The 19,896-nt window shown below is 49.1% G+C and overlaps 1 protein-coding gene across 16 annotated transcripts in view; it reads right to left on the bottom strand.

Annotated features, from left to right (window-relative positions):
- BMAL1 (basic helix-loop-helix ARNT like 1) overlaps positions 1–19,002 on the bottom strand; it is a 98,198-nt gene extending 79,196 nt beyond the window's left edge. For 11 of the 16 annotated variants that reach the window (XM_082683162.1, XM_082683155.1, XM_082683159.1 and 8 more), the window contains exon 1: positions 18,833–19,001. The gene's annotated coding sequence lies outside the window, so the exon portion shown is untranslated. Of the gene's footprint in view, positions 1–18,832 lie in introns of all 16 variants that reach the window. The other 5 variants (XM_082683153.1, XM_082683146.1, XM_082683152.1 and 2 more) reach the window with 1 other exon arrangement.
- Positions 19,003–19,896: the final 894 nt, after the last annotated feature.

Here is a 19,896-nt window from a genome sequence, read left to right as displayed (position 1 = left end):
AGAAATGGAGGCTCGAGAGAGATCTGGTAACTTACCCAAGGTTACTGGGTGAGGCAGTGGCAGAACCACCAGGATTGGGAAGCAGGGGAAGAGAACATTCCAGGTGCAGTGAGCATCACCAGCCATGAAGTAGGAGCTCGGCAGGGCCTGGCACACTTAGGGCAGGCTCGTGGTGCAGGGAATCTAGAGCCCCAGGGCAAAGGGCAAGGGCAGCCAGTGAAGGCCTGTCCGTGCCCTGTCTGCCCACACAGAGGCCTCCCCGCAGTGTCCAAGTCAGCCTGGCTGCCTGGCCCAGAACCCCCAGCTCCTAACCCATCCCTCTGCTCCACGCTTATCCTTCCCATGTTGGCCCACAGGCAGCCAGGAGAACCTTTTAAACACAGAAATCATGTGTTAATTTTTTGCTTTCAATGCTCCAGTGGCTTCCCATCATACCAGACACACAGGAGACCCTCAATGAACAGTGAACGAAGAGATGGGTCCCTCATTCCCACCGACTCGCGCAGGCTGATCCTGCTTCAGACCAAGGGAAAGCACGCCTTCTCTGTGCCCTCCTTAGCAGAGGGAGGCAAAGCCATGTCCAGGGGTCGGGGGGCCTGCCAGCCAGGCTGCTGTGCTAACCAGATGAAACATAGGAGCAGAGGGGATAGCCATTCAGACCGCCTCAGAGGCAACTCTGGGATTAAACTTGTTTTAAATAAAACTGCTTATTTCAAAGCAACCTGGATTCATTCCACCATGCTAGGGCCAAGTGAAGGAGGTCTGCAGATGGCCTGGGCCATCATGACTGTAACAGGTGCACTCCAGACAGGAGCCTTGGCCCTGAGGCCTCAAAGCTCCAGTCCTCAGTGAGGACACTGTAAAAGAACCCGGGGGCCTCAGAGCCACAGGCACTAGGCAGGCAATGGAAGGCCCTCCTCACTGAGTCTGTGTCTTTAAGGGGTGGATCCAATGACTGCCTCCTTCTCCGAATGCCACAAACCCCGAACCTCAAAGCTCTCCCAGAAACCAGGGAGACTATGAAATGAAGGCTGAAACAAAACTTTACAAAGTCAGCCAGTCGATAAAGGGACAAAAGGATATATGGCCCCAAAGATCACAACCACTCCCGGGGTTTAAATCCAAGTCCTGTGAGGGCTGCCCTCATGCCGAAGACCTTTGCTATCTGTAGAACTATAGAAACATGCAGACACACACATGCATTTATGCAGATATATTTTTAAAGGAATGGTAACACCACGAAAAGGATGAGAATAGTAACAAGCTTCCCCACTCCCCAAGAAAATTGATTTAGTAACAAAGAACCTTCCTGTCGGCCCTGGTAGGAGTATTAGATAATCACAGCATGAATGACTTCTTCTCTGGTTCAGCATCACAGCTCATGGGTAGGAGAGCAGTTGAGGGGAGCTCTGGAAGCCAAAGTGGGTCCCAGACCCCTCTGGGAGGCAGGGAACTAGAAGCTTCCCATACTGCATCAAACCAGTGTGAGGAAAGCTTCAAAGGCTTTGTTCTTTGAAGGGGAAGATGGGAGGAGAAGGGTCAGCAAACACAGTCACTAAGGTCCGCAGGAGGAAGGGTGTCGAGTTTCCATAGGAGTGAGGGTCGTGTTTGTCCTGGTTTTTCAGAAAGCCAGGGCACAAAGAGCAGGACAAATGGCCCATCTGACAGAGAAGCATAATAGAAAAGAAGATTCAATAAGGAAGCTCAGGAAAATCACTCACAACTACCCAACTTCTAGCTTTTCTGGGCAGTTGAAAGGCAAGCAGAGAGTGATGGCCAAAGGCCCTGTAAGCGTGGGTGATTGAGAGCTGCGGGAAGGGCCATGTCACCCAACATGGCCTAAATCCGCACAAGGCCAGACTCTGAGCCCCCAGGAAAGGACCAGGAGTGGGTACAGGATGGGGTGGCAGGGAGGAGCTCATTAAAACAACAACAACAACAGAAAATCCTGGCCCTTAAAGGAACAGTAGTCCAGCATCCGACTGGAGGGACACAGCGAGGCTGGTCCTCACCAGAATTTGCAAGTAAGGGCGAAAACACAACGCTTGGCCTAGGACAGATGGGGGCTGCTTTGTGCGGCTCATCGCTCTGTGGGAAAGGAGGATGTGTGCCTGCAGCCCAGAGATGGGCAAGTGGAATGACCCAGAGGGTCAGCCCCGGGCTTGGGGGTCGTTTGCTCTCCCTGTGGGTCTGTAGGCCCACACCTGGCCCCAGGCAGACTCAGCTTCCCTGAGACACCTCCCCAATCTCTTCCCTCCTCCCCATATCCTCTCCTCTCATGAAGCACCAGGGACAGAGAAGGTGCCAGGCCTTGGAATCATCCCAACCCCAGCCCGCCTGCTCCACTACAAAAGAGCACAGGTAACCATCTCTGATGCCATTCTTACAATCCATAATGAGCTTCATTTATTTCCCTGCAAATGATTTCTCTCACCCACAGGAATGAAAGCTCCATGACGGCAGAGGGCAGGTCTGCCTTGCTCATCACTGTGCCCCCTGACAGCATCTAGAATGGTGATAGCCACATCACAGGACAGCAACAGATCAATGCAGGGCTTCCGACACCAAGCTGTTGTCTGCGGGAGCTGTGCCAGAGCGGGCCTTGCCACGGTCGGGCCAAGTGCTCGCTGGATGGCCCAGTGGCTTCTCCAAGGTTCTGCAGCCAGCTCAATATCCCACCCTTCCCCTACAGTCCTCAGCCCTCCTCTTCATTCTGTCCTAGGAGCACAGCTCAGGCCACTCCCCTGGGCAATGACAAGGGCAAGGGACACCTGTGATGGGGAAGAGAAAAACTGCTTCTCTTCAGTCTGCAAACGTGGTGGTGGGAAGAAACCACGACCAAATCTATAATCACAAACAGATGGCGGGGAACAGGCACGGAGGACATAGGAAGTGCAGGGCCTAAGAGAACAAAGGACAGGGTCCCCCAGTCCCAGGTAGATGGAGTTGGGGGTCCCTGAAGAGCACAGGGGTATAAGAGAAAGGAAAACAGTCCCATGGCGGGTGGGAAAGCTGCAAAGTTCATTTCCATAATACAGGCTGGTCAAATTCCAGGAGCGGAGTTCCTTAGGACCTCTTTCCTGACATATTACAAAACAACTGCTTTCTGTGTTGTTTTCCACGGGGAAAACATCCTTCTAACAAATCCATTAACTTGCAGAAAATCACCTGGCTAGGTCTAAGTTAACATGAGAGCTTATAGCCCAGGCCAGGTTGCCAAGAATAAAAATTCTTGATTTGGCTGGAGAGTATTAATTTACGAGACTCATTTTTAACTAGCCATTTATGATTATAAGAGTAACACAAGCTCAATATTGAAAAATAGAAAACCACAGAGAAGGAGATGAGAATAAAAATCACCTTGAATTTACGAGATGAGAGCCACTGTTAACATTTTGGTGCTTTTCCCTCCTTCTATGCATGAAGCCTTTAACAGAGGCAAGAGCATACTGTGAATGTAAGCTCAAGTCCCGCTTTTTCCCAGTAAAGTCCATTTAAAAATACTCCACTGCATTCCAAGAAAGAAGGTCACTCTTAGTGAATAAACAAATTAAATAACAAAATGAATCAAAGTTAAAAAAATTTTTTGATTATCCACTGAGCCCCCATTTCTCCAGCAAGAGAAAAACAAAAATCATTCTGGCCAGGATAGAAACACCCATAGGATGGAAACCATAAGCTCATCTTTGTAATTGCTTACCTCTATCATATTTTCAGTAAACATTTATTGTTTTCAGCAAGCCACATTTTTTTTTTTTTTTCAAATTTACAGGGGAGGGGCGCCTGGGTGGCTCAGTGGGTCAAAGCCTCTGCCTGCAGCTCAGGTCATGATCCCAGGGTCCTGGGATCGAGCCCTGCATCGGGCTCTCTGCTCAGCGGGGAGCCTGCTTCCTCCTCTCTCCCTGCCTGCCTCTCTGCCTACTTGTGATCTCTGTCTATCAAATAAATAAATAAAATCTTAAAAAAAATACCTTTTTAAAAAAAATTAACAGGGGAATTTTACAACCCCATCTTATTACTTTGAAGTAAGAGGTTAAGTTCTGACAGCCTTGGAAGGCTTCGTTTTCCAATCTGCAGGCAGGCCAGACTATTTAAAAATGATCAGTTCTCAGTCATGGACCATGACATCCAACTGGAAGTCCTAACTCCTGTTTTGTTGGATTCAGTCACTTCCTCAGTGGAATAAGCAAATGGCCTCACCATAGATGTATTATATGTCCTGCACTACCAGGTTGGGAGCTGCCCTGAAGGCTGCCCACGTCCCGGTAGGGCACCTGGTTGTACACGGAGGTCCAGACTGCAGCCAGTAGAGAGCAGAAGAACTGCTCTGCCCAGCAGAGAAGACCACCCAGGATCAAGATCTCTGCACAATGCACTTTCTTTCCCACCTCTCACATATCACACATTCATTCACATTTCACACCAGTATGTCCATGCCAGCCCGTAAACAGCAGGTGCTGGGGACACAGGTGAGTAACAATGACGCAAGGCCAGTTTCCACGGAGCTGCAGTTTGCAGAGCCCATCCCCCTTCCATTACTCTCACCCCAAGCCTGGAAGACAGGAAAGGCCATCACCGTTATTCCCATATTGTAGATGACAAAGCAAACGGTTTTCAAAGTATTCTGCCCCATGTTATGAAGCAGAAGAGGTTGGACTCAAACCTAGGTCTTCTGGCTCCTAGCTCAGTTCCCTGTCTACTATACCACTTAAACTGATGAATCTTCCTCTAACAGACAACGGGAGTCTTTCAGACTATTCGTATTCCTTCTGGCACCTTGGCTTTACCTGGCTGCCTAGTTTCTGAGCCATGAGTCGCCCTGAGTTCCAGATGGTCACACATGTCCTGATTTCTCTGTGCCTGCCTAGGTTCTGACCCTGGGCTCAGGCATCTCCCCAGCTCTCAGGAGAGCTTCCAAACTCTACTGAATCCTTCCCATGGGTACTGCAAGGCAGTACATCGCAAGCTTCTCCTAATGTTCAATCTCCTCTCCACTATTAAAAATAGATTTTGCTGGACTCATGACCTCCCACTTAAAGATATTTCTCAGCCTCCTTTTGTAGTTAATGAAGCCATTTAACTAAGTTCTGGCCCCTAGGATAAAAGAATGTGCTACCGCCAGGTCTTGACCTTATAATGATACTCCCCCTTCCCCCAGGAGATGTTCAAATTAGAAGCTTCCCCCTTCAACCACCAAGTGGAAACCACATAATGAAGATGGAAGGCCCAAACCACTACCTACTATGGACTAGTTTCAGCCATTGTGACTGTGGATCTCTTTAATACAGGAACTTACTTGGTATCCCAACCAAAAAGGCTTGAGTACAACAACACTTGCTTTCTATGTACACTTGCTTTCAGTACAACAGGCCTGTTGTACTGTTGAGTACAACAGTTGTACATTCTCCAAGTAAAGCCCCTTGCCACTAATTAAAACTTCAAAGAGGAGGTTCAAAACTACATAAGGAAGTGTTCCATTCAGGTTTATTTAAGGGAAAAATTCTAAAAAATACAAATACCAGGACCTCAAAGATGATTTATGTTCAGATCCCAGGAAAAATTGAAAGAGCGCACAGAAGCAAATCAGCCCCCTTTAATAACAGGAGGGGAGAGCACTGTAAGTGATAAGCACGACCAGTCCTCTCTCCTACAGCGGCTAACTCCATTCCTGGAAAAGGCACCAACAGCCGAAATGATGTGAGCCAAGGCTAATTTCTCCATGGAAACAATGTGATAACAGGAGCTTGTGTTCCTAACCGAGAACTTGATGGTCAACTTTTAAAAGACATTACATAAATTCCATGTTTGATCATCTATTAAAGCCTTTGGACTTCCTTTTTTTTTAAGAATATATTTTATGAGAGAGAGATAGCATGTGGGCAAGGGATAGTGGGCAGGGGAGAGAGAGAAGCAGACTCTCCACTGAGCAGGGGGCCTGATGTGGGGCTTGATTCCAGGGCCCTGAGGTCATGACCTGGGCCGAAGGCAGATGCTTAACTGACTGACTCAGCCTGGCTCACCGAAGCCTTTGGGCTTTTAAAGCTAGAAGGGCTTTTGGTGTAACAGTCTGCCACAAAAGATATCGGTGTATTCTATGCCATAGAAAGCAACTGCAAATCAACTAACCCAACACAACCACCAATTACATGACCTTTTATTTATTCTGATTCGCTAACAGCGTATAGCACAAAACACTTCACTTTAGTAATTACTGCGGACTTCTGAATACAGTAAGTCAGATCAATTAACATCTTTCACAGAGAAAGCAAAGAGAAACTTCGGAAAAGAGTAAAAGTTAAAGTCAGTAAAGCAATGTGTTAAGTCCTGGCTGCCACCGACTAGCTTTGGGACCCGGGGCAGTAGTTTAAACTCTCCAGATACTTCATAGCCTGCAAAATGAGTCTTTATAACACCTCTCCTCATGGGGCCATAGTGAAGACTAAACAAGACAATGCATGGAAAAGCTACTTCATAAATCACACACAGAGGTAAATGGTACTATCAGAATCATGACATTTGCAAAGACTTTGATGGGAAGATTTTGACAAGCAACATAATGAATGCTGAGTGGTCTACAAGCTACCTGGCCACTTTCTGAAAAACTGACCCAGAGCAATCCTTTTCCCTGCCTTTTGCTGCACTTTAAATTCCCACATGCATGAGAGGGCAAGAGTTAGTCAATCTGCTACATTCAGGGCTGGCATCCATTTGTTCATGGGCTGTAAGCAGCCAGCGAGAGCTGCTCAATGTCAGCCATGGGCTACAAAAAAGACAGAGCCACAGTGAGCTGAGGCCACTGTATAATGTGTCATTTATTGACCAAAAATGCTTTCTGTGCTGTCAGAAACCTCAAAACCAGGGGCAGGAAGCATGTGGAGTACCAAGGAAAAAGGAGAAAGAAGATGATAGTGGTTGAGAGTGTAGGCTCCAGAGACTGTCCTGGGTTTGAATCACAGCTTTCCCACCCACTGTATGTTATCTGAAGCATCTCTGGGTCTCAGTCTCCCTAATTAGAAAATGAGACTGACAGTGTCCACCCCACAGAGTTACTTATTAAATGGGAAAAGGCATATAAGCACTTTGCACAGTTCTTGGCAGATGGCAAATGCTGAAATGTTAAGTAATAATAATGATGATGATGATGATACCATGCGAAACTAACAAAAATTAAGATCTGGCCCATCTCCAATCAAGACTTTTCTACAGGCTTTAGAATCAGGTATTACCTGGACAGTGTGCTGGCTCACCCATTAGTCCCTAGGCTAATCAAGGTTCTTCTGGATTTCTGCCTCATGCCCCAGGATAGGTGAAACATCTAAGCATACCCAACTGGCTGTCTAGATCCTGACACTTGTTTTCTGGCTCACAGCTGCCCATCGCTATCCTGAGAGGTATGTGCAGAGAACAGATTAACGTGAGTATCTGTGCCTAACATTTCCAGCCATGCCCAGGCTGTGGCTCCGCATCTCTTTAAGGGTGAAATATATCTCCACCTTCAAAATACCGCCCTACCCAGCAAAGTGAGGCCCGTCAGCACCCATCTGGTGGACAGCGCCGCATCCCTAAACAGGCCCTGGAGGCGGGAGAACTCCCTTCATTGCCCTCCAGGCTATCTCTGCAAGGCCAGTACTTCTTCATGGTGAACACTACAGCTGCGGCTCCCTTGGCTCCCTTGAGCCCTGGAGCAACTTTACAGCTTTCAAAACCTTTATTCTTTCCTTATCTCATTCCAGCATCAGAACAACACTGTAAGGGGCTGGGCAGGAATTGTTACACCTGTTCCACAGATAAGGAATCAGCCCATTTGAGACATTCAAGTAATTTGGCTCAGGCTCTCTGTTGCTTGAGTAGCAGAAGCAGCCCAGAATGCAAGTTATCTGGTTCCTCATCTGGTTCTCTTTCCAGAAAACATGGGTATTTGTTTTTAAATATTCAACTTTCATAATGGTGCTTTGCTTCTGGAGAATTCATTAACCAAGGCAGCTCGGTCACAGTACAGTGAAGATTCACATACTTGAAAGACACTCACACAGGCAGATGTTCCCTGCACTCTAGAAATCTAAAGGGTGACGGAAAACAGCCATGCCAATTAACATAATTGACAATTCCCAGCTCTGGCTCCCTCTAACTGTCTGGATTCAGCTAGCAGCCTCCTATCAGGTCCCTGTTGTGGCTAGTCCCTCTCCGCCCTGATCCAACTGAAACACTGACACTGGATTGATGCTTCAGGATAATTATTTCACATAACTGAAATAGTAATCAGAACCACAGTAAAAACTAACTCTAGTGGTTCTCCCTCCACTGTTGACCAGTCTCTACCTCACCAGGTAAACTTTGACTTGCCACTTAACTTCAGAGTTTCCTAATCTACAAAATGAAGGAGTGGGCTAAATAGAGCCTTGTCTATTTCCAACTCATGACTCCAACACCCCAACCAAGTCCAAATCCTGCATGTGGAGGACACTGGGAGACAGCAGCGTCCAATGGTCAAGAGCTTCCATGGCCTAGTTTTAAAGCTTTGATCCTCTGCTTTTTAGCTATGCTCACCTTAGGGAGGTCACTGGATCACTCTATGCTTCAAAATCCTCATCTCTAAAATGATGCTAATAATCATAATACCCTTTCATGGGGTTTTAAAACACATTAAATCAGATCACGCATGTGAAATGCTAAGGACATCATAAGACAAGATGTGCTTCGTGTTTAGGCATTGACTGATCTTCCAAACTTAAATTTCCACCACTTTTTGAGAACCCTCCATTCTACGCAAGTCTCTGTTCCTGTATACAGGTTGGTCATTCCTACTTCTATGCTTTTAATTGCGCTATGTTCCCACCCATCTACCCCCTGGAAATACCTGTGCTACCCCTTGTCTGTGACTCTAAATCCTACCCATCCTTAAAGATCTGGACTAAACCTGATCATTTCCATGAGGCCTCCTTCTTCCCATGACAGCTCACAAAGAGCTCTCTGGTCTCTGAATTCTTGCGGTACTTACAAATAGTCTAGACTACTTCACTGCATTATACATGGCCTTGGATTATCTTCCATCAACAGATGAAACTGCAGGCTCCTTGGCTATAACAACTCATTCTTCTTTAAAAATTTTCAAGATTTTGGGTGCCTGGGTGGCTCAGTGGGTTAAGCCGCTGCCTTCGGCTCAGGTCATGGTCTCAGGGTCCTGGGATCGAGTCCCACATCGGGCTCTCTGCTCAGCAGGGAGCCTGCTTCCTCCTCTCTCTCTGCCTGCCTCTCTGCCTACTTGTGATCTCTCTCTGTCAAATAAATAAATAAAATCTTTTTTAAAAAATTTCAAGATTTTATTTTTTAAGTAATCTCTACACCCAACATGGGGCTCGAAACTGTAACCCCGAGATCAAGAGTCACATGCTCTTGACTGAGTCACCCAGGAGCCCCTACAACTCTTTCTGCTTTCTGCCCTCTGGGTTTAGCCTGAGTGCCTGGCATTTGGCCCCTCAGATACATGTTGACTGAATAAATAAATGTGTAGTACTTATGCCCAAAGAAATACACAGTAAGTTTTCTTTCCATCAATGTGGCTCAGCTATTGATTTGCTGTACTTTGAGGCCAATTAAAGATAACATAAAGATGAACATCAGCCAGGCAAGGACAACCATGGCCAGTTAAGTCCTGATCATCAATCAAAGATACTAGTATCTGACCAGGCCGAAGAACAAGAAAAACACAGATGTCCAAGGAAGTGGTCACCTAAACTCCGAAGTTCACTGTGAGACCAAGCTCACGAGGGCTAGACAGGGAAGGAAAGTTGAGGTTTTCCCAGGCTGAACTCATTCATTTGGTAAGTACTTAAGTAACTACTCTGTGCAGACGCTGTCGTAGTTGTGAGGATACAGCCAAGAACAAAAGAGACATAATTCTGTTCGGAGTCTAGCATCTACAGAGGAAGGCTAGGTATCATACCACCTTCCAGCTGCAAAGTGAAACCCAGCAGAAACTTCTTGCCCCAACTCCTTGCTATGCTTTCATGTAAGGAAAAAAGAAAAAGACAAAAAACAACATCTCATTCACAACTGACCATACAGAGGCCATGCTGAAAGTGCTGTTTCAATCCCAAGAAGGCTTCCCTTCTCGAATCTGGTGGGGAAGTCTGCAGCAAAGTGCCCATGCCCTGGGCCATGTGAGCTCTAACGCCCTGTGTCCCAGAGTCCTTTAAAAGGCAAACCTGTCAAATAGCAAATGTGGTTCATGACACCAAAGGGAAACAGAAAGGGGCAAGGAGGAAGGGAGGGACGGTCGTTAGCTCGCTTTCACCACCGCAAAACCTGAGGCTCTTTTCTCCTTTGGAGCAGAAACCGCTTCTATCATCGAAAGCCTTAAAAAAAAAATTTTTTTTTTCCTCCAGCAGGATACTGAAAATAGCTTTGCATTTAACATTTAAAATTGTTTTTGATCCCACACTCTTTCAGCTCTGCTCTCTCCTGCAAATTCATTCCATTCCCTAAGGGCACTTATAACTATAATTCATAAGTAACAAACCATAGTCACCATTTTTATCCCTAAGAGTTAAAAAGAAAAACCAGTTTACATAATTATATGGAAGATAAGTTGGCCAAGAACACAGGAATCTTATCTGGACCGAAAGTTCTAGGACGAGATTTCTTTCCACTCATTAAGAAAGATAGCAGATCAGCATGAGGGTGCAGACGGAGTGGGCTTTCTAACTGCGGAGCACCATACCCGGAACTTCTGGAGCTCCTCATTATTTGAGTACATCTACTTCTTCAAGAAGAAACTGGAGGCAGCCATTTGAGGGTAGGTTGGAGCAATGAAATATGTGTTTTCCCACGGTGGTGAGAAAACAGGCTTTTATATTCAAGAAGGACCAGAGAAGTCAAAGCTTAGGGAGGGCAGCTTCCTCCAAGTTATTCAGCAAGTCAGGGGTGGGGCCGAGACTGGGCCCCAGGTGCTCCCAGCTCCCAGGGCAGGGCTCTCCCCACACTCTGCATGCCACCGGCTCATTTATAACATGGGGAGCTAAATCTTGAAGGCACCATGGGAAGAATTCCTTTCATAAAACTTTTTTTGGCAGACTGGAAAAACAGGAAGAGATGGTCCCATTGATGCTAACAGTAAATGACCTAGAATGCCACATCTAGATGAGGGGGTCCAGCTGCAGAAGGCGTAATTAATGCTGTGAATACTTCAGCGCTAAACAGCATGGCTTCAACCACAGTCAGCGTGAAATGGTGTTTTGTGGGCTTGCCTGGAAATTAAGCCATGAGTCGGTTCATCTTTTTCTATAGAAAAATTCATCCCAGGTTTCAAGTGCCTTACAAATGAACTTTTGGAGCAGACCTGCTTAGAAGATGGCTGCACATGTGAAACAGATTTCTGAGGGCTGAAGCCCTGCACCAAACACAATGAAAACAGCAATCGCTGATGAAACGTGCTAGGGGGACATTTATGAGAAAACCCTTTGAACCGTTAATTTATGTGCAATATAAAGTTTTATTAAAAGCCTTCTGTGCAAAGTCTAGTTAACTGCTCTTTATACAAGATATAATTAAGGCCCAATGCTCCCATTCTGTATGTGAGTATTTACAGAGATTTTCTGGCACTGGGCTCAGGTTACAGGGAGGATAAAATATCTGCATACAAGGAACATATAAACTGGTTACCAGTCCTTTGCCTTCCTCAGAAACAAGCTCCTTCCAAACTCAGGGCCTTTGCACTTGTTGTTCCCACTTTTGGGGACACTGTCCCCTGATCTTCCTGCAGTTGAGCTTCAATGTCACCTCTTCAGAAAGGCCTCCCCAAGGGACCCAGCTAAAGCAACCTCCCTCTCACCATTCATTGTCACTGCTGTTTTACTCTATGCAATTGCCTTCCTCGCATCGACACTATCAGAAAAGAATGTCTTCAACTGTTCATGATCTGTCTCTGGCTGGGACTCTGTTTTCTCTGGTATCTCCTGTTAACAGTGTTGTGTACACAGTAAGCATCCAATCCACTACACTGAAGGGCTAAATGAGTACAGTTGGAGAATGGGAAGTGAGAACAAGATACTTACTTGGGAAACGATTGAAAAATGAGAGAGCTGGCCATCCCGATTAGCTACAATGTGATAATTTGCTAATTATGAAGCACACTGCTTCTGAGCAAATGGCTGGCAATCGAAAGTGACAAAGAGAGACAGAGTGCATAAGTGAAGGGGCAAATGTCACCAGAGGAGGCTTCATCAAGCAAAAAGTGCAATTTGAGGCAGGCTAGGACAAAGGCGACAGGCCCCTTGGGTCAAGGGGGAGAGGCCAGCAAGACAGACAGCAGGGAGGTGTAAGGCCTGCGGGCGGCTGAGGCAGGGGAGGGCAGAGCTAAGCAGCACAGAACCTCCCACCTCCGGCTCAGTCTGGCAATGGGGTTGGGGTGGAGAAGCAGGGCCACTGAGGGGGAATAGGGTCCGACTCTGGAGAGCCTGGAGCACTGAACATGGGGGCGTCAACCACAGGCCACTGGCAACAGGGCTGTTTCTGGAAGGCAAAGTTGGCCCCATTGTATGGAAAGAACTGAAGGAGGCAGAGAACAGAAAACAGAAGATACCCTCACTGGTCTAAGTATAAGGGGCAAAAAGAGCTTCTTCTCTCTGCTTGGATATGAGAATAACATAAGTAAGCAAGATGTCAAGGAACTCCCTCCACCCCTCCCTTGAAAAAGACAATTTCCAGAATCTTTCACAATAGCATTCCATGGCAGATTCAGGTCAACTTCCCATACATCCTACACTTGGATCACTCAAGGAGGATAACAGAGGTTCCAAACAATAGCTCTGAGGGCACAGCATGTCTTTCCAGGCCTTCCAAATCCAAGGTTAATTACATTCAGTATAGCCTGTGTTTATTATCTTTCTATTCTTTGGGGGGAAAAAAAAGAGTGGTATCTAATTCCACTGTGCAGTATATATTTGAACATTATATAACACATTTTTATGTAACAGGTTCTTGACACAAGACAATGTTTCTCTTACTATCTAAATGTATTCAGAAAACAACTGGTATTAAAAAATATATATATACACCAAGGCTGTTGATGCCTGCTTCGGGTTAAAAAGCTGGGGAGAAGAAGAAGAAGGTGGTGAGAGACATTGAAAAGGTCTCCTCCCCAGTGAGGAGCCCTGCAGATGGCTAGAGGGAGGCAAGGGGTACCAAGCTCCGTTGGAAGATTCATCCAATGCTCGGAGCTGCCCAGGGAGGGGCTGGCTGAGCCTGGCAAGGCCCATGTCAGAGCAATGCCGCAGTAGGGCATGAGGAAGCAAGAGAGACAGACATGCGCAACACGATGTGAGAAGAATGCTCGTGAACTCTTGGAACTGCTCCTCGGGTGAGATCGGTACGGGCATCGTGTCCTGCTGCAGAGGACTTCAGTCGTGATGAAGAGGAGGTGTGTGACCACATGCGTCAACAGTAAGATGGGTTAGCAACCCCCGCGGGCCTGCTTGCCTTCCAGCACAGTGCTGGGCACCGCACACACAGCACTTCCAGTAGTGGCTCCTCCCTGGCCCCCGTCCCTACCAGCAGACCCAGGCAACAGAGCTTAGAGAACAGACTCTGGAGTCCTCGGGCATAGATCCTGCCCACCCCACACCAGCTGAGTGACCTTGGGCAGTCTCCAAAACCACATCACTTGTGGGGGAAAAAAAAAAGAAGATAATTACGGTACCTACCTCATGGGGTTGTGATGAAGATTAAACGGGTTAATAAACATAAGGTGCCTAACATCTTTGCGGGCACACAGACAGTGTTCAATAAACGTTAGCCACTAATGCCACCAGTACTATTATTTCTGTTTTGCAAATGAGGTTAAGTGAGACTCAAGCTAACTAAGTGGCCCAGATCACACATTTCAAACAGCAGTTGAAGGCACAAATATACGCAAACGTTTTTCTCAGTATACGTACAACATCCAACGGGTAGAATATTAATCAGAATAGGAAATCAGGCAGACCTCCATCCCCTTCTTTAACCTGGCTTGATGAACATGAGTTTATACTATTTCAAAGTACAGCATGTACGAACGTAAAAATCATTTCTCATCGTATGCCAGCACTCAACATTCCCCTAAAGCAAAGATGACTAAAGCTTATCCAATCTCACCACCCCCCCCCAACCACTTTAAGTCCCAAACTCAAACCTCTCTTCCCTGTAGACCTAACTGTTCGTGGTCATGTCCAACGTGTGTCTGTGATGCAACCCATTCCAACTCCTCCTCCTCAAAGATCACTGATTAGATTGGAAAAGCACATCCTGAAGGCTCCCTGTGCCTGTGATTAGGGGAAAGCAAGATGAACTCCCCGCAAAGTTGTCCCAAGCAAGCAGGGGAGACAGTCCCAGAGACAGCCCAGCCCAATACCGATGCAGCAGTACTATGAATTCAAGCTAAACCAAGGGCCAGGGGGCAATGCTGCCAGGTGTTGTGGAGGGGGAAGAAAAACACAATGAAGAAATCGTTCCTGGAGGACCACGCACCTGAGCTGGGTCTTACAGAAGAGTAAGATTTTGACATGAGAAAGCTGGAAGATGGAATGGGACAAGGGCTGGTCCAGCCAACAGACAGCCTTTCAGTTTGACTAAAGAGTCCCTTGCACGCGGACAGGCAGGCTGGGTACGGAGAGGTGAGAAGGAGCAGAAGTACCAAGAGCTAACATTCACTGAATGCTCAATATGTGCCATGAAGGGCTTCATGTATTTTTTTAATAGTTTTAACTCATTTAATCTACACCACAGAGATCCCAGTCTTATAACTGAGGTTACCAAGACACAGCGAGCAAAGCAACTTGACTACATGTCATAAAGCTGGTAAGGAACAGTTAGGATGTGCGATCTGCTCCAAAGTCTGCACTTTTCACCGCTCCAACAAACTGGCTCTCAGGACAGCTTGGTGCTGAGGGGGCACAGGCACCGGTGTGTTATGAGGATGAAATGAGACAGTGCTTGCAAGCAGTTTGCAACCCAGAACTCCAAAGTCACGAATGCCGGCTCTCAGCTGTCGTTAACATCTACAATGAACCTGCTGGCAGCCGAAGCAGGAGAGACAGATTAGGACTGAAAATGGGCCAGGATAAAAACCTACCTTTATGCTATGTAGGAAGGGAACCAAGAAAGCATCATGACCCAAAGGCTGAAGAAGGGAATTTCAAGAAGAATGGAAAGAAAAGTAGGGGAACAGCTGCACAGGGGCCAGGAATGACCATTCTGGACTAAGGACAGGCCCCTGGAATTCAAGACGGAAAGTTGGCGGAGATGTTTGAGAACAATGGAGAAGGTGGTAGACGAGAGCAGGCAGAGGGTGGGAGCTAGGGACAGAGCAGACGAGAAAGTGGAAGAGGTGAACGTACGCAGCCCTGTGAGAGGCCTCTGGGCAGGGAGGAGAGAGGTATACAGATTCAGGAGTACCACATACAGACAAGTCAAAGCTGCCTGCTGCATCACGGGCCCGCAGAAGGGCTATGTCCTCCCCCCTTCCATCCTTCCTCTACTAAATTGAGATGAAGGTTTCTCTGGGTTTGTGAGGAGCCTGAGGACAAACAGCCTGGAGGATTTTCAGGGGGGCAGGACCATAGCAGTGCTGGGAGGGAGTGGCAGCAGGCCCAAAGGGAGGGCTTCCTGTATGCCAGGCATTTGCCATGCACCATCTCCCTTGACCCCGACACAGACTCTGTGAGGCAGGCACTGTCACTGCACCGCAGAGGAGGAGCCTGCGGTGAGAAGCATCAAGCAATTGTCTAATCAGAACCCAAGTCCCAGATCTTGCCACTGAAGTCCAGGCTACTGCCCAAAGGGAAAGTCCAAGGAAAAGAAACAGACGCAAGATCCAGTTGCTTTTTCTGAACTGGAAAGAGAGGAGGAGACTTGGGGTGGGGGGGGGGGGTAGAGAAGACAGGACCTTCTGAGCAGGAAGGAAGAGATGCTGAGGGGGCTGAGCAGGTCTTGTTCTGAGAGAGGAAGAGGAGAAAAGCCAGGGTGGCTGTTTGGGGTAAATCTGGGGGTCGTGACAAAGTGGCAATGAGGTGAGAAAAGACTGCAGAAGGGTGCCTGTGTTCCTGGGCGACTCACTAAACCTCAAGGTCTAGAGATGAGTTTTACTTCCCTGCAAGTATCAACCATGATGCTAACTAAAATTCCTCCGTAACTGTAACATGGTAAGGGGCAGAAATTGCTTCTTTTGAGACTCTCTCTTACCACCCTCAGAGCTCATGTTGCAATCACAAACAGAAGACAGCTCACAGAAGGAAAGCAACTCTTACAACAAAAAGAGATAAGAAATATTTAGTTTCTATAGATTTTCATGCAGTTGTGCTAACAAGGCCAAGTCTTTCCACCGGGCTTGTTCACTGCTTAGTATATAAATTGCACAAAGATGGTTGGCATGGAAGGAAAAAATCTGAAAACACGGCCACTTCCCTTTCTTCCGTGTGGTAGGCAAACCTCTTCTGCAGAAGGCAAACTCCTGAGTCGTCATCATTTTCTAAATCATTCGAAATGGAGTCTTTAAAACCCCATCTGTTGTTCTGTTTAAGTTTCCTATGAAAATAGGACTTCAGCTCAGATGTTCTGGAGGGAAATTAACAACCTGAACTCAAATGTATTAAATATTTAAAGATGCAGAGAACTCTAGAGCAGAAGGAACCTTTGAAATCACCTAGTTCAACTGCCTTACTTTCCACCTGGGGCATACAGAACCCAGAGAGGCTCAGTGACTCACTCCTGGTGGCACAGCCATGAACACCCAAGTCTGGCCCAGAACCAGAAGGTTCTAACTCTCAGGCTAATGCTCTTCCACCACCTGTTCCTTTCTCTCTCCCTCTTTTTAAACTTTAGGAGTTGGAATAAGGCACAGATTTAACCGTAGTTTAAATTATTATTATTATTCACTGGCTACCATCAAAACCAAAATATCTCCACAGATCCCGATTCAGATGATATAGGCAATTTTGAAGCCTTCTAAATAGGTTCAACAAGCTGTTTTAAAGGCTTATCAGTAATGCGAACTCAGTAACAGATCATGGACCAAAAGATTCAATTTTGTGTTTTTAAAAAATATTTTGGAGTTTCATTGATATGGAAATTTAATTTAACAGCAGTGACTCCTCCCCACCCCACCTTGCAAGCACAAAGAGCATGAGATTATTCAAAACTGCTCAGGAGCAGCAATGATTATTTTAAGCTCATGATTCAACCAGTACATTAATTAAAAACGCCACCAACCCAAATTGACAGATCCTGATATCAATGGGACCAGAAGAATTAAAATAATAGTTGTCATATAAAAATAGATTAAAACGGGGAACAGCACAGATGTCAGAAGGACAAGCCTGCGTTGTGGGAAATGAGATGCAGCTAAGGGGCAGCTTTTGTGGATTTCTTAAAGAACGAAGACCCTGGAAATACAGGTACACTCAAGAAATGCTTCCTCACAAATACTGAATCTTATTTCTGGAAGCTGGGTGAGAAAACTTCGCTAATAATTACATGCCGAGGAACAGCTCTGTAAGCAGGGAGAAGAGACTGGCAAGCGCCAAAGTGCCCAGACAAGGCTACTGGACCGGGAAGGGGCCAAGGGGCTGAAGCGGAGGAGGGAAAGGAGGATAGGGAATGTGGGGCGAGGGGGGCTAGCCTGGTCCCTCATCGGCCAGCACCTACAGTGACATCCGACGCCAATGTCCAGTGCAATCCTTTCTTCTCCTGCACCTACCCTCCGACACCTGCCTGCGCTCCGCAGCCGGCTCTCAAGACCCCTCTGTCGTTGAGAGGGGGTCGTTAACTCAAGCCCCACAAGGTCGGCATTAATTTTTGCTCTTCCACTTCTATCTCCGAGCAAACGAGAGCACTCCTGGCTGTCAACGCCCGGCAGCCGAGAGCGGGAACCTTTCTTTTCTGACATCTGTCAAACCCGGCGCTAGAGCCAGCCTCGCTGCGCCCTCCGCGGGGCTCCAGGGCTTCTAGGGCTGGCGGTGGGCGCACACCGGGACGCCGGGCGACACCCCCGTGCCGTCGGGCACCTGCTCGAAGACCCAGGGAGGTTGCTCCGGGGCCGCCGAGGACCCAGACGGCGGAGGCCGGACGAAAGTTCGAGTCCTGCGGTCTACCCCATTACCGGCCCCGGATTCTCGGGTGCAGCGCGAAGGCCCGCAACAGGGCCGAAGGGGCGAGCAGACTCGCACTCCCCAAGCCCGACGGAGACGCCCTCCCGCCCCCTCCCAGCCCCACAGGCTCCCGAAAGGGAAGGGGAGGAGATGGGGAGGAAGGGCAGAAGAGGCATTGCTTGCCCAACGCCCTTGGGGTGCAGCCGTCAAGAATAGTCCTCTCGAGGGTCCCCCCAGCTCCCAGGGATACATCCTAGGACTCGCCCTGAGCCTGATCATCGCTCCCAAAGGGCGGAGCTGGCCCTTTAAGAGGCAGCTGGCTCCTTCCTCCCCCCCCCCCCCGCCCCCCGTCCCCCGTCAGGTAGCGATGCCCGCGGAGGGGAGGTGGGTACTCCCGCGGACACTTTCCCGGTCCCTTTAAGGGCGCCTGCGGCACCTCTGCCCGCCCTATCCTGCACCGCCAGCCCCCGCGAGAGAAGATGGGGGCGGCCGGGCGCGGCGCCTTTAAGGGGCGCAGCCTCCCCGCGGCTCGGGTGGGGGCAGGGAGCGGGCACGGGCCCTTTAAGGCCGGCAGCGGGCACGTCGGGCAGGGTTCCCCGGCGGCCGGGCTGCGCCCCGGGCGGCGGCGGGGGCGCGGCGCCTGCCAGGGTGCTAACGGCCCCCGACGGGGTGCCCGGGGCCGCGCCGCTGGCTGCGGCCAGCCCGACACTCACCGTGGCTCGCGGGAGCGCCCGCGTCCGCGCCCCCACTCGGATCCCGCGGCGGCGGCGGCGGTGAGTCCGGCGCGGGTAAACAGGCACCTCCGTCCCTGACCTACTTTCTGCCTTCCCTAAATGTCGCACCACTAACCTACTTTCCGACCAATCCGCTCCCCGCCGGCCCAGGCCCGGCCCCCCGCCCACCAATCGCTGTGCCCAACCCCCCCTTCCCCGCCCACCAATGGAGGAGCCCCAGAGCCCGGATACCTGCCTCTTTCCACCAGCCAATCCGAGTGCTCGAAGGGAGCCGGTCTCGGCGGTCGCCTCCAGCCAATCCGTGCGCCGCTTGGCGGCCCGCTGCCCAGTGGTGTAGCAGCTAGAGAGGCCTCTGACCAATGGCGGTGCGGCGGGGGCCGGTTTACCTGCTCCTTTCCCGCCACCAATCGCTGGGCGCAGAGAAGCGCACGCCCCGACGAGAGGACCAATCGGCGCGCGTTCCCTGGATTTCCTCGCCCCTGCCCTCTCCCTTCCCCTTAGGTCTCCCGCTCGCGGTGGCCACTGCGGGTGCAGACGCCGCACTCCTGGCGGCCGGCTGGGCTGCCCCTCTTCTCCGGGTCCCCGGCTTGCTCCGGCTCACCGGTCTCACCCCTCCTCCTCCCCTTCCTCCCTCGGGCACCCTGACAAAAAGCAGCGTTTCCTCCCTCGTCTCCCTCCAACTCCATCTAGGAAAGCAATTTAGGAACGCCGAGTGCCAGACCCTTCCTGAAACAGCCGGGCTTGCCAAAGTCCAAACGGGAGAACGCGCGCTTCGTGTTTCTAGAAGGCTTCCCCATCCAGGCTTCTTACGTTCCTGTCGTCGGTCTTGACCTCCAGGCGTCCCGCTGCAGCTGTCATTCTCGCGGCTGAAAAGACAGAACGGGAGCCCGCGGCGACTCCACTGCACTTCCTTCCCGCCGCGGGGGTTTGACCGCCTACTGTGCGGCCGACTCCGACTCGGCCGCGGAGAGCTGTGCAGGGAGTGAGACGGCGGGAAACAAATCGTTACCAAAAAATAAGTATTTCATAACAGAACACATCTT

This window comes from Mustela nivalis (genome assembly GCF_964662115.1).
Source record: "Mustela nivalis genome assembly, chromosome: 9".
NCBI classification, from domain to species: domain Eukaryota; kingdom Metazoa; phylum Chordata; class Mammalia; order Carnivora; family Mustelidae; genus Mustela; species Mustela nivalis.
This window is presented reverse-complemented; position numbering and strand designations above follow the sequence as displayed.